Source organism: Natrix helvetica, assembly GCF_964273705.1.
Source record: "Natrix helvetica genome assembly, chromosome: Z".
Taxonomy (NCBI): domain Eukaryota; kingdom Metazoa; phylum Chordata; class Lepidosauria; order Squamata; family Natricidae; genus Natrix; species Natrix helvetica.
Window position 1 is genome coordinate 89,924,285 of NC_138554.1, and position 15,317 is coordinate 89,939,601.

Consider the following 15,317-nt stretch of genomic DNA (forward strand, 5'->3'; position numbering starts at 1 on the left):
GCTCAAATGGGCTATCCCTAGCCTGAAGCAGCAGCATCTACGTGCCCCTGACATCCGCCTTCATGACTACCAGGGGAACCGAGTCCCCATCGTGGGCCAGGGCACCTTCCGGGTGCAATTCAAGAAATACAGTAGCCAGCTCCTAGTGATGGTGATCAGCGGTGACCTGCAGAGCCTCCTGGGGCTTGACTGGTTCAAAGCCCTGGGTCTAGAAGTGACTGGTATCAATGCCTTGAAGGACGAGAGTGCTGAAGCAATTTTTAAGGAGTTCGAGGACGTCCCAGAGAGACCATTCATAATCCAGACGGATGCCAATGATGTAGCGATAGCCACGGTACTACTGCAAAAGAGTAAAGAAGGCTACCTCTTGCCATGCACGTACATCTCCAAGAAACTCTACATGGGGCTCCCCTTGAGATGCACCCGAAGACTGCAGTTGGTTCAGAATGCGGCCGCGCGGGCAGTCTCGGGAGTCGCTAGATACTCCCACGTAACACCTCTCCTGCGCGGGCTGCACTGGCTACCTGTAGCTTTTCGGGTGCGTTTCAAGGTGCTGATTATCATCTTCAAAGCGCTCCATGGCACAGGGCCTAGTTATTTGTGGGATCGTATCCTGCCCCACACATCCTTTCAGCCGATTCGCTCACACAGAGAGGGACTCCTCCGGGTGCCGTCCACTAGGCTGTGCCAGCGGGCGACGCCCAGGGGAAGGGCCTTCTCTGTGATGGGCCCGACCCTCTGGAATGACCTTCCCCCTGATATTAGAACAACCACGGACCTCCGCTCCTTCCGTAAGAAGCTCAAAACCCACCTGTTCAATCTAGCCGGCTTGGCCTAATTCCAGCTCTCCCACCCCAGCCTGTATTTTTAAATTTTGGTCTTAGGCTTAGTTTTTAATTTTTATAAATTTGTACAGGGATTTAATGTTTAATTCGTTTTTAACTATATTTATGATTATTTGTAAGGTTTTTTAATTTGGTACCTGTACACCACCCCGAGTCCCTTCGGGGAGAGGGGGCGGTCTAGAAATAAAATAAAATAAATAAATAAATAATAATAAACTCACCGCTACTGAAAGAAGGTGGGCCATTTGGGAGAAAGAGGCATTCACGATCAGGTGGAGCATGCTCACCTGGAGACATCTCCTTAGAAGGGGGGATATATTGTTCAAGGTCTGGACTGATCATAAAAATCTCAAAGCTCTTCTAGCCCATCGGAGGTTATCCCCCAAACAAGTGGGCCATTTGGGAGAAAGAGGCATTCGCAATCAGGTGGAGCATGCTCACCTGGAGACATCTCCTTAGAAGGGGGGGATATATTGTTCAAGGTCTGGACTGATCATAAAAATCTCAAAGCTCTTCTAGCCCATCGGAGGTTATCCCCCAAACAAGTGGGCCATTTGGGAGAAAGAGGCATTCGCAATCAGGTGGAGCATGCTCACCTGGAGACATCTCCTTAGAAGGGGGGGATATATTGTTCAAGGTCTGGACTGATCATAAAAATCTCAAAGCTCTTCTAGCCCATCGGAGGTTATCCCCCAAACAAGTTTGCTGGGCACAATACTTCCAAAGGTTTAAATTCGAAATTAAACACATCCCCGCAGGAAAGAACTTGTTAGCAGATGCTCTGTCGAGGAAACCACAATATGACAGTAAGAAGGAAGAAGTTATCCACACCATCATATCTCCCTCTCACCAAAAGGCAGCTCAAGTCATCATTCGAAGCCAAGATAAGCTGACGACTGAGCTGAAAGCGGCACTCCGGACAGACCTGTGGTTCAACAACAACAAGGACATCCTAATGGTGAATGATAGCTTAGCCTGGAAAGGATCCAAACTGTATGTCCCTGCAGGGATGAGGCTGCAAGTTTTACAACGGATTCCTAAAAACGCTCCACTTCGCCAGGCGTCAATTTCGGTGGCCAAAGATGAAATCGGAGGTGGAAGTTTATGTAAAAAGCTGTGCTACTTGCACCACGAAGAAAACCCGGCTGGGAAAGCCCCCTGGGCTACTACAAAGAGTGGCCAACCCTAGCCGACCATGGGAAGAGATCGCAATGGATCGCAATGGACTTCATCGTCGAGCTTCCAGACAGCAGCAGTAATAGAGTAATCTGGACAGTTATTGATTTGTTTTCCAAGCAAGTGCATTTCATCGCTTGCTCAGGGCTGTGGTCCGCAAAGAAATTAGTGAAAATGTTTGTGAAACACATTTATCACTTGCACGGGGTGCCAAAAAGGGTCATTTCAGATCGCAGAGTTCAGTTCACCGCCAAGTTCTGGAGAGAGTTGTCAGATCAATTGGGTCCACACAGGGACTGAGCTCAGCATTTCATCCCAGCACAAATGGCGCAGCGGAGAGGGCCAATGCGATGGTGGAACAGTACATCCGGTGTTATGTGGACTATCAGTAAGAGAAATGGTCGGACTTGCTACCCTTTGCTGAAGTGGCATACAACAATGCAGTCCACAGCAGTACCAGATTAACTCCTTTCCAGATTACCAGTGGCATGGAATTCGTTCCCATGCCTGAGCTGCCTAAAGAACCTCCCTCCTTCATGTCTCTGAATGGATGGATGGACACACTAAAGAAGGGATGGGAAAATATGAAGAAGGCTCTAGCAGATGTGGCAGAAGCCTACAAGAAGCAAGCTGATAAACATCACTCCCTCCAACTCCCCTTTCGGTGAGGGACAAAGTTTTTGTATCTATCAAATACATAAGATTAAGGATGCCTAGTAAGAAATTGGGTGCAAAATTTATAGGTCCTTTCCCAATAGAAAAGATAATTAACCCAGTTACAGTTTGACTCAGCCTACCCAGAATTCTAGGGAAAATTTACCAGGTATTACATTGTAGCTTGTTGAAACCAGTAATGGGGTCTAGCATAAGGCCATCCACCCAAGCACCCCCTCCTCCTGTAGTGGTAGAAGGGGAAACCCATTATGAGGTGAAAAAAATCTTAGATTCCAGGCTGCATAGAGGTCGCTTACAATATTTAGTGCATTGGAAGGGGTACCCTTTGTCTGAAGCTACGTGATTGAAAAGTTGGGATCTACAAGCGGATAAATTAGTGAAACAATTCCATGAGAAGTTCCCTGATAAGCCAAAGGGTCCCCTTGGGGGAGACAGAGGTGGTTAATTGTGTTATGGTAACATCTAATTTTAATTCTCTTTTCCAGAAACAGTTTCCCTTTTGAAGAGAGGCCGCCTGTCAGGCCTGCAGCGGTTCCTTTAAGAATTTTTGGCCTGCCACACTCTCTCTTCTAGCTTCATCTTTAGTATGCATATTCATTAAGTGGGGGGGATAGCAATGGGTAGAATGTGTTGTTTTCAAAATAAAAAATGCCTTTCTAGAAGCTCAAGGTTATTCTTTGTCTCCGCACCTTGGCACCTGACCAGAACCAGCGGGGTGGAGATGACAGCATGGAAGAAGAAGATTGGACCATGTGATGGATTAGTGGGTGTGGGGACAAGATCATGAACTTTCACTGGGTGGGAATCCTAGGTAACTTCCAGAATTGGGATTCCACAGATGTACCAACATGTCTGACTTGTTAAATTGGAACTTTAAGGAAAGATTTGCCTTGGACTCTGATTTAATTCTGCATGATAATTGGAACGCTGACAATAGCACTTAGACTTATATACCACTTCACAGTGCTTTATAGCCCTCTCTAAGCGGTTTTACAGTCAGCATATTGCCCCCAACAATTTGGATCCTCATCTTACCAGCTCAAGGTGGCAAGGTGGTAAGGATGGAAGGCTGAGTCAACTTTGCATCTGGTGGGATTTGAACTGCTAAATTACAGGCAGCAGAAGTAGCCTGCAGTACTGCACTCCAACCATTGTGCCACCAAGGTTCTTTGGAAGCTTCTAGAGAGCCATCTTGGTTTTAGATATTCTCATTGCTATGTCCCTGCTCAGCTTTACCCCTCATGATTTAATTGGCATTGTATTATTATTTTAATGGTTCTAATATCACTCCCACAGTACTCTTATATTAAAAACAAGCAACTAAAGTGAGATAGTTATACAAAAGGAGTTTTCATCATAGTTGGAAAATCCTTTCTTGCATATTCCTGAGTCTTGCATTGTACAATCAGAAAAAGATTGCAAAAGAAACATAACTATGATTGACATGCTAATTAAAGGCTGCTAAGCAGAAAAGCTTGAAATACATCCATAGGATGACAAAGGAAAGCAATGGTATTAACTAGAAAATATCTTGACATATCAATTTATCTTCTTTTCAAGCTCCCAAGTCATTTGCAAATCATTCCTCAAGCCACAGCTTCCCTCATTGTGGTAAGACTTGTTAGCCTTGGGATGTCAAAATATTTGACAGTAGTCCATTATAATAAGTCTAACACCTACTGTGCACTTAAGAAAAATAATTGAGCAATGTTATATGAACTTACATATATCTTCACACCCATCTTTATAGAAAGCATTAGCTGCTTTCTGATGCCTGAGAAATAAATAAAATGCAGCTTCACATAGAACAGTCTTTGATATTTCTTTAATCATTGTTCCTTGCACATGTATCTAGCAGAATAAAAGTAGAGGTCCTTTGGAGTCAATGTATAATGGCAAAACATATTAATCTGTTGCGTGTTTTAAAATAAGCACCCAAAATATTAGCCTTGCAAGTAGTGATAGAGTAGAAGCATCATGCAGGGATGTAGAATGATTTTAAAAACATTCCTTCCCCACCAATCCTAATGGTAACTGCAAGCTGTTTAAAGTCATGTACAGTATGTAAGATGGGTAACTAAATGATAAATAAGGGCTGTCTCTCCACAGCTTGATTATTGATTATATTTCATCAAGCTGTGATTGACTTTTACTAAGCACATAGAAACATCATTTTCTCCATGATGATCAATTCCTAACCTTTTTTCAAGTCTTCCAAATCTTCATTGCCACAGTAACTGAATTAACTTACTTTGCTCCTGGTCGTCGTCATCATCTCTTGCCCTCTACTTTTCCCAGCATTAAATCATTCTCTAGGACTCTTTGCATAAGGCAGGGGTGTCGAAACTTGGGAACTTTAAGACTTGTGGACTTCAATTCCCAGAATTCCCCAGCCAGCATGGGAATTAAAGTCCACAAGTCTCTGGGAGTTGAAGTCCACAAGTCTTAAAGTTCCCAAGTTTGGACACCCCTGGCATAAGGTATCTTAAGTAGAATAATTTGAGCCTAGTTATTTGTGCCTCAAGTTGGTTTGTTTGGTGATCAATTGATTTGTTTTCTTGGTTCACCACAGTATTCTGATGAATCTTTTCCAACCCTCCATAGCTAACACCACCCTTTACTGACGCAGTTGACAAGCTTTCCAAAACATCAGGGTTTTTAAAGTACAGTACATCTTCAAGCTGATTCAAGTAAATTCATACATCAAATTTGGCAAAAAGAGCCTGATGGCAGCAAAAAGGGGTTTCTTTTGTACTGATAGCAACAAAGGGTATTCATGATATTCAGGAACATCAGGATAACCCAAATAGGAAACACACTAAATCTACAAGTATATTGTGCCAATGGAAGATATATTTCTGGGACCATTAATTGCTTACGTTTTAGAGAAATTTCATTTATTTATTTTCTGATTTTATAATCCATCAGAGAAGATTGTTCAATTTGTTAGTGGGCCAAATCTCTGGGGAGGCCATTGCCTCTTATGTTTTAATTCATTATGATTGCAAAATTACATTTTCAAACCTGAAAAGACTAGTGCTGCCTAATTTGGGTGGAGTAGCATGCATGTTCATGTGTTGCATATTCATTTCAAGGATGAAAAATCTAAGCAAATAACACCAATTTGGCTTAATTTTCATTTATTCTGAAGCTAATACATTAATGACTGTCTACTAGTTGCTGTCATTCATTGCTCATTCTTGCCACTGAAAAATTGGAAGTAGTAGAGATCTTTCGTATGATTGCCTTGAGATCTTGACTATTATCTCCTTAAAATGATATCAAAGTTGAATCTTTGCATTGGGGACATTCTTCCCCAATCTAATATCCTGCCCAAGTACTGGAGTTAATATTTTCCCTAGTCACATCAGCAAAGAGATTATGGGAGCTGGGTCTATTTGTATGTGCAGGATTTGTCAAAATTGGGGAAGGATATTCCATACTATATGAATGAAACAACTGTGATTAAGAGGATAAAGCTGCTTTCCTTCACACACTAGGAATACAGACCTTATCTTGACTATCTGTTTGAAAAGGGTTTTGTGAAAAGATGAGATAGTTCATATCTTCATAGGAATGGGCTACCACACTCATTTTATATTAGTTATTTTGGCATTTCTACTTCTTACTGTCCTTCACATTCATTTTTAAATACTGAGTTTGATCGAGCCAGGCTTTATTGCAGTTAAAAACAAAAATTATTTTAGGTTCCCAAACTACCTTTCTCAATTCAAGAACCTTAAGATATGTAAGTGTGCTAAGAAATCCTGCCAAATATCTAAGACAATCTAGAATTTTATACAAAAAATTATGTGGTATGATCTACATTTCAAAAGTCATAAAGAAAAAATTGGAAAAAAAAATAGCAGGAAAGCATTTTATCTGAAAAGTATATGTGCGCACAATAGGAATAAATTATATACACACTTAGTATGAATAATGACACAAGGTTTTTCTAACAAATTAATCAAATTAAACAAATATTACTAGAAGATAAAAAACTAGGTTAATGCAATTGCCTTTCTCTGTTATTAGACTTTAAATAGTTATGTGATGGATTATTGGCTTTCCAGATGATTTATATTTGTAGCATAGATATATTACTTGCATTGCTTTATGTTGATTAATTGGTATATCTGATCTCAAAAGTGTTTTTGTATCATGTATATAATTTTATTTACTAATTTGACCAAATTGTGTATTATATATTCATAATACAAATTATTTGGGAATGGCATTACTCCACATTATGACTTATTATACCTTCCTTACTGTACTTCTCTGCCTAGAACAAGAGATCCCTGAAAGTAAGAAGAGAGTTAAATGAGAATTATAAGTTAATTTAAGATGACTTTAAATTCATTGGCAATTTAGAAATCTGCTTCAAATTATTCTCAAATTACGTTTGACACATCAATATTTAAAATAATGGTCCTGCAAAACTTATGTGTAAATTATTAATTATAATGACCTAATATATTTAATTAGAATTCCCATTTTACATACAGCATTTAGCTAGAATGGATCTTAAATCATATTATTGTTTTTAAGTCACACAATTTTTATGGCTGAACAAATTACTTGGAATCCTCCTACTTCAACAAGATCTATCTATTTATGTACAAAGATGATACTTGATTACTAAGATAGAAGTTTATATATTTCTGGAAAACAGCGTAGAATACTGTATCTGGGTGATCCATTCATTCAATAGATAGAGGACTTGTCTAATCATAATACAAATGCAGAGATATGGTAGTATGAAAAAGACAATTTGTATGATGAGTCATCAGACTAGAAACTGAGACATCGTGAGTTCTATTCCTGGCTTAGGCACAAAAGTGACCTTGTATCAGATACTCTCAGCCCTTGGAAAAAGTGAATTGCAAACCATTTCCAAATCTTGTCAAGAAAACTGCAGGGATTTGTCCACAGTTGCTGGGAATCCAGACTAACTCAAAGAAAGAAAAAGTTAATCTGTAGACTACACTCATATCTTTCACATGTATAGTATTTCCAGTCCATCAATCTTGTATGTGTGACTTTTTTCCTCCCTAACATCTTGAATCCTGTCCAGTCTTCTGTCCAGATTAGTCTGCAATTTTGTTCTTTTTCTTAGGTGTTTACCAGATCTAATTTTATATGGTGCATAACTTTGATAGGAAGTCCAGTAATTCCGTCATCCAAGTTATTCATAGCAATGATAATTTTGGCCCGAAGGCTGATCCCAGCCGAATCTTACTAGTTACTACTCTCCAATTAAATATAGAACCTTTAATGCTGATACTCTGAGTCTTATTAATTTGTTATGAATAAACATACTAGTTGGCAAACTGTTGAATATATTCCCTATTATATTCTAAAAATACACCTGTTGCCCTGGATCAATATGTATAATTTCTATCTACTTTTGACTTTTCTTCTGAGTTTCCAGAATATTTCCAAAAAAACAAAACAAAACCCCACCATTGTTCATTTTTATTATGTAAGAATATTTTGGAATCTATTTGGTAACCAGAGGCCTTTCTAGGTACGAAGTTGATATTGAAAGCTAGTATTGTATAAGCCTATTTGCTTATTTCTTAATTAAAATAATCTAAGACATATTAACCCACAAGGCAGAGAGCTTGGTAAGCATCAGAAATGGTCTCCATGAGAGCGTCATGACTGCACTCACAGGCACAATGCTGCTTGAATTATGTTGTTAACCTGGAAATGCACAGAAGTATTTAATATGAATAAAACTTTAAACAAAAGCATTGAGTACAATATTTATTTATACAAAAATATGGTAAGTGCTTTAAAAAATCTGATAAAGAGATTAGATATGCAAACATTTCTATGTTCATATATATTGTACTTTAAAAATCTTTCATGGATTTTTTTTAAAAAAATCTCTTTAAATATACTAATACAAAAAAAGATAAAGGATTGTCAGGAGTTTAGTCATCTCTCAGATTTTTGCCAGTGCATGACAGACAAAAACCACACCCCAGCTTCAGTTGGAAGACCTAGGCATGTCCAGGCTGCCAATTTAAATACTGACCTTGTTAGATATTAGCATATATCGTAGGAAGTCTCCTCTCTGGTCCGCTGCTACAGCGGGAAACAGGTATCGCTCTGATTGGTCGAGAGGCGTACCCGAGTCCTATAAAAGGGGAACCCTCCGGCCACAGAGCAAGCTGGATCACTTCTTCTACAAATAAAGAGCTGTTAAGTCACTTCGTGTCCGCAGTCTGTTCTCTCGTTGCCCAGATCTAACATTGGCGATGAAGGTGGGATCGAGAGACAGATAGGACGAAGAACGCTACCTTAGAATCCCCGGATTCGATCCAGCTAGGAATTCGGCAGAAATACCGGCAGCCATCTCAGGACACCGCAGCGCGGCAATTTCAAACGAGGGAAAATGGCGATGCACACTCCTCCAGCTCCTTTCGACCCAATCGCTGATCATTGGGAATCATACATGCTCAGGTTCGAGTGTTTTCTCGAAGCAAACGAATACACAGGAATACCGGACTCTCGAAAGAAAAATATATTCCTGAGCTATTGCGGCCGAGAAGTTTTCGAGACGGCCAGGGACCTCTCTGAACCAACCCCCATTCAGGCGGTATCATGGACGGCGCTGCAACAAACGCTGCAAACCCATTACGCGCCAAAACCTTCCCGCCACGTTTGTCGCCAAGCATTCAACACGAGGAACCAGAAGGCGGGAGAATCTATCAACCAGTACGTTGCAGCTCTACGAAAAGCAGCCACACATTGCGGATTCAGAGACCTGGACGAGCAAATTCTGGATCGACTCATATGCGGGCTGAGAGACATTTCCCTACAAAAACGGCTGTTGGCCAAAACCAATTTAAGCCTGCAGATTGCACTCGACGAGGCAAGAGCTTCAGAATCAGCAGAAAGATCAGCGGAAACAATTCAACGCGGGTTCAACACAAGCCAAGACACACCAGAGTCCACTACGAGGACAGTGCCAAGACACACCAGAGTCCACTACGAGGACACAATTCCAGACTTCGAGGATCCCGAGCTCGAGGAAAGTCACCTGATGCGGAGCAGTCACGTGAGACCTGGGGGGAGACCCGGATTCCGTTTGCCGCCCTGCGCAAGCTGCGGAGGGAATCACCCCCGGTCTACCTGTAGGTTCAGGAACGTTGTTTGTTCGCACTGCAACAAACTTGGGCACATCGCACGAGTGTGCCGGAGCAAAGTCCCTGCCTCACGGCAGCCACCCATGTACCGCCAACAGAAGCCCAACCCAGGGGCTTGGCGAAATCAAAAAGGGCGCCCAGAGAGAAATCCACAAGTGTTTACCCAGAGAGAAAATTCCCAAAGAGCTGAGCGAGCGTATTCCCAGAGAGATTACTCGCAAAGAGCTGAGAGAGCGTTCTATCAAGACGCTCAACGAGAGTATCTTCAGGATACAGATGCTGAGATAGAGTTGACCCAGAGAGAGGAATTGCGAACGTATCTCACCACAATAAGTCAGGTCCGCACCAAGCGGCCTAAAAAGCTGAAAGTCACAGTCCTCTTGGAGGACTCACCTTGCGAGCTAGAAGTTGACACAGGATCGTCCCTGACGATCATTTCATGGGCATCCATGAAACAGGCTATCCCTAGCCTCAAAAAGAGCCAACTACGTGTTCCAGACATCCTGCTTCGAGACTACCAGGGGAACCAAGTCCCCATCGTGGGCCAAGGCACATTCCAGATCTGCTTCAAGGACATCGTAGCCCAGCTGCCCGTGACCATCGCCAGCGCACCGTTACAGAACCTTCTTGGACTAGATTGGTTTGAAGCATTGGGGTTAGAAGTCACCGGAATCAATGCCGTGGAAAACAGCAGCGCTGAGCAGATATTTAAGGAGTTCGAGGATGTGTTCAGCCCCGGTCTTGGTAAGTATGTGGGTAAACCAATCTCATTTAATTTAGACCCCAAAGTGGCGCCAATACGACTTAAGCCGAGACGAGTGCCCTTTGCACTCCGCCCAAAAATAGATAAGGAGATAGATAAGTTAGTGGAGCAAGGAATCCTTGAACCGGTGGATCACGCGCGTTGGGAAACTCCCATTGTGACCCCCGTTAAGTCAGATGGGTCAGTCCGCATCTGCGTGGACTATAAATGCACAATTAATGTCGCACTACAACAAAGCGCATATCCTGTGCCAGTAGGATTGCACTCGTTGGGGCCAGGAAAAATATTTGCTAAATTAGACATGGCACAAGCTTACCAGCAGTTGCCCGTAGATAGTGCCACAGCGGAGGCCCAAACCATAGTGACGCATAGAGGAGCATTCAAATGCAACTGGCTACAATTCGGTGTGAGCATTGCTCCAGGTTTGTTCCAGAGCGTCATGGAACGACTTTTGCAAGGGATACCGGGAGTCGTCCCCTATTTCGACGACATCTTAGTGTCCGCTGCAAACGAGGAGCAATTAAATAAAAGAGTCAGAACTGTTTTGGCCAGAATCAGAGAGAAGGGTCTCCGCCTTAAAAAAGAAAAATGCCAAATTAACGTGCCTAGCGTAGAATTCCTGGGTTATAGAATCGATGGTCAGGGAATACACCCCACTTCAAAGAAAATTAAGGCGATCCAGGATGCCCCCACACCACGAAATCAGACCGAGTTGCAGGCCTTCCTCGGACTACTTAACTTCTACAGCGTTTTTCTGAGACAGAAGGCGACCGTTGCTGAGCCGCTACATCGACTACTCCAGAGGAACGCACCATGGAGATGGGGACGATCCGAAGCAGCAGCTTTTGCCGAGGTAAAGCGCCTGCTCACCACTGACTCACTGTTAGTCCAATACAGCCAGACACTACCGCTGGTATTGACCTGCGACGCATCACCTTTTGGAGTTGGCGCAGTCCTTAGCCACCGGATGCCAGACGGAAAAGAAGCACCCATCGCCTTCTACTCTAGAACTCTTTCATCGGCCGAGAGGAACTACAGCCAGATGGACAGGGAAGCGTTAGCTGCTGTAGCTGGAGTAAAACGTTTCCATGAATACCTCTACAGCCGTGATTTTGAACTAATTACAGATCACAAACCGCTGTTGGGACTTTTGGCGGGAAACCGCCCCACTCCGGTCTCCCTTTCTCCACGCATGACCAGGTGGACTGTTTTCCTGGCTGCGTACTCCTACAAGTTAATTCATCGACCGGGCTCCACTCTAGGACACGCAGACGCACTCAGCCGTTGCCCACTACCGGACCTTTTGCCAGACCCCACTCCCGAAGTACCGGTGTTGCTCATTGACTGTTTGGACTCTGGACCCGTTTCTTCCTGCGATGTTGCAAGGTTCTCCTCTAAAGACAGTTTAATAAAGCAAGTTCAAACTTGGGTTTGGAGGGGGTGGCCGAAGGGAAACGTGGGCCCGGAATTCAAAGTGTTTTGGTCGAAACGGGACGAACTCTCAGTGTTACAAGGTTGTTTATTGTGGGGGGGATCGAGTTGTTATTCCTTATGCGTTACGTAGAAATGTGTTAGATGCATTACATGTTGGGCACCCGGGGATCGTTAGGATGAAGGCGTTAGCGAGAAGTTACGTTTGGTGGCCAAACATGGATAACGAGATAGAGGAGTGGGTGGCCACTTGCGATCCATGTCAAGAATCGAGACCAGCACCCCCGGAAGCGCCCGCCACAGAATGGGAAAAGCCTAAAGCACCCTGGTCGAGAATACACATCGACTTCACAGGGCCAGTTCAAGGTCAGACGTTCCTTATAGTTGTGGATGCATACTCCAAATGGCTAGAAGTAGTCCTAATGACTTCAACCACGGCAGAGGCAGTCATTAAGGTTCTACGGCGACTTTTCGCCACTCATGGCCTGCCCGACCTCCTGGTCTCCGATAACGGGCCCCAGTTCACGGCCATGCAATTCGAAACATACTTAGCAGGTCAGGGAATTCGGCATGCCCTCGTCGCGCCATTCCATCCGGCATCAAACGGACAGGCGGAGAGAATGGTGCGATCCGCAAAAGAGGCCCTCGCTAGGATGGGTCCAGGTGATTGGCAAACACGCATTGACCATTACCTATTAATCCAACACATTACCCCCAGCGCAACGACGGGTAGGAGCCCCGCTGAGCTACTCATGGGCCGCCGTCTACGGTCTCACCTGGACCGTCTCCACCCAAATTACTCTGCCACAACACCCCCAGACTCCACAAGCAAAATTCGGAGCTTTAGCATAGGGGATTCAGTATACGCCCACAACTATGCAGGGGGAACATTGTGGATGCCGGCAAGGGTCATTGGCATCACAGGTCCACGATCGTATCTGTTAGAACTGGAAGATGGGCGGAACTGGAAAAGGCACATCGATCAACTTCGGGGACGCCTGGCACACTCAGACCTACGAACCGAGGACGAAAGCTACCTACCAACGCAAAGTCAGCCACTCGAGAGCCCCAACACAGAGAACTACGACACCTGCGAGCCCAGGTCAGAACAAGAGGCCGAGCACGAAACGGAACAACCCCCAAGCAACGTGAGCAAGCAGACCCCCAAACACCCGAGCAACGAAAGCATGCAAACCCTCGAACTTGAAACTGAGAAAGCAGCTGATCCTGCAACCACTCCTGACCAACCCGAACTGCGACGCTCCACTCGAGTAAGGCAAACTCCAACATACCTTAAGGACTACATAACCAACCGCAATGTTCCGTCTAAGAGGGGAGGGGTGTTAGATATTAGCATATATCGTAGGAAGTCTCCTCTCTGGTCCGCTGCTACAGCGGGAAACAGGTATCGCTCTGATTGGTCGAGAGGCGTACCCGAGTCCTATAAAAGGGGAACCCTCCGGCCACAGAGCAAGCTGGATCACTTCTTCTACAAATAAAGAGCTGTTAAGTCACTTCGTGTCCGCAGTCTGTTCTCTCGTTGCCCAGATCTAACAGACCTTACTTGAATCTCCTAAGCAAATAGGTCTAGAAATGGATGGCCTTTTCAGGAGGCTAATTATCTATGAAAGCCTCCCATGCTGCTTCTTATTTAGGACTGAATTAGTTGCTCAGAGAAATCATCAAAGAAAGCAGATTCCTGTATGCACTAACTCACCACCAAATGGTTTTTAAGATTATTCTGAATCTTGAAATAACATATAGCCATGACTCTCCATTAATAGACTTCTTCCCATAATTTTGTCTAGTCCTCTTTTAGATCAATGTACCTCATCACTGAGAAACTTCATTTTAAGAGGGGCAGATCTCAACTCTTGAATAGGTTGGGGAATTCTGGCGTCCACATTGCTTAAAGTTGCCTTAATTAGGATACACTGATTTCACTTATATTTAAATGAAGTAAAATTATTTATCTTCAACATATTTGACAGCCCATTCATTCTGTCCTTTCAAACAATACTATTTGGTGACAACTTTAGAAGAACAACAACTTCAGGGAGTTCTGCTGAAGGCCTTCAGGCTGAACACCTGAAATACTGAGGTAAATGGTAAATTTACCATTTACTAAGATAAATGGTAAATTTATATTTACTACTGAGGTAAATGGTAAATTTACCATTTACTAATATCTTTACTAAGATATGGTACTTATCTTACCATAAGATAAATGGTAAATTTATATTTACTACTGAGGTAAATGGCAACAATGTGCTGTAACATTTAAAGTAGGCCACAAAATTAGCAATTTAGGTATGCGACACAGATGCACCTCCCATCCGGTTTGAAAGAAACCTTCTATGTAAACTGTTTTTCATTCTGCTATACTAGGCAACCACCACTAGAGGTCTTCAGATCCCATCACTATTCAACATTACACTTTCCTAAAGCCATGTTACTAGTCACTCCAGTTTAGTACATTGCCTGTTACTTTAAAATCTGGTTTCTTTTTGTTGAGTCTCTGTCCACTTAATGCTTAAATATTTATAAAATGTTCAATACAAATGACAGATGCAGAATTATTTTTTAAACATATTTTTTCTCCATAAAGTTTTAAAAATTCCTATAAGATTTCCCCCCCCCCTATTGGATACACAATAGAGGAGTTCTTAGAAAAACACCTATCTCCTACGTGAAAAAAAAATGCACTTGTAAATATCTTTCACCCCAAAAGAATTGTTTCTGGCTGGCATGGACTACTTCTAATGAAAAGAATGTGTCCTGTTACAAAATAGTAGCTAACTTTCAAAAATGGCTCATTACCAAAAATATCCCCATTCCAGTGTTCTGTTGAACTCCTGCTGCCATCATAGGTTTGCAGTCCAATACATCTGGAGGGCACTAGGTTGGAGAATGCATATCTTGCAAGAAAGCACAAACAATTCAAATCCTGCCATTTAAAATTCCTGATGAAGCCAGCTCCAACACTAAATATTTTGGAAGACTAAAAGAATGTAAGCCTTGCCTGTGGGGAATCAGTTTAGGAATGTATAGCATTTCTAAGCATTAACTGCAGGCAGGGTTGGTTATGATGCATGTTACAAGGACCAAAAGCAATGCATGCCCAGAGTGCGGAACAAATTATTGCCAAAACATCATAGAAACTCAGGAAGGAATTCGTCTGCTATTCCTTCTGGGCACAACATCAAGTGTGAATTTAAGGGCTTAAGAAACTAGACATGATGTTATTGATCAAAAAAAGGATGGAGG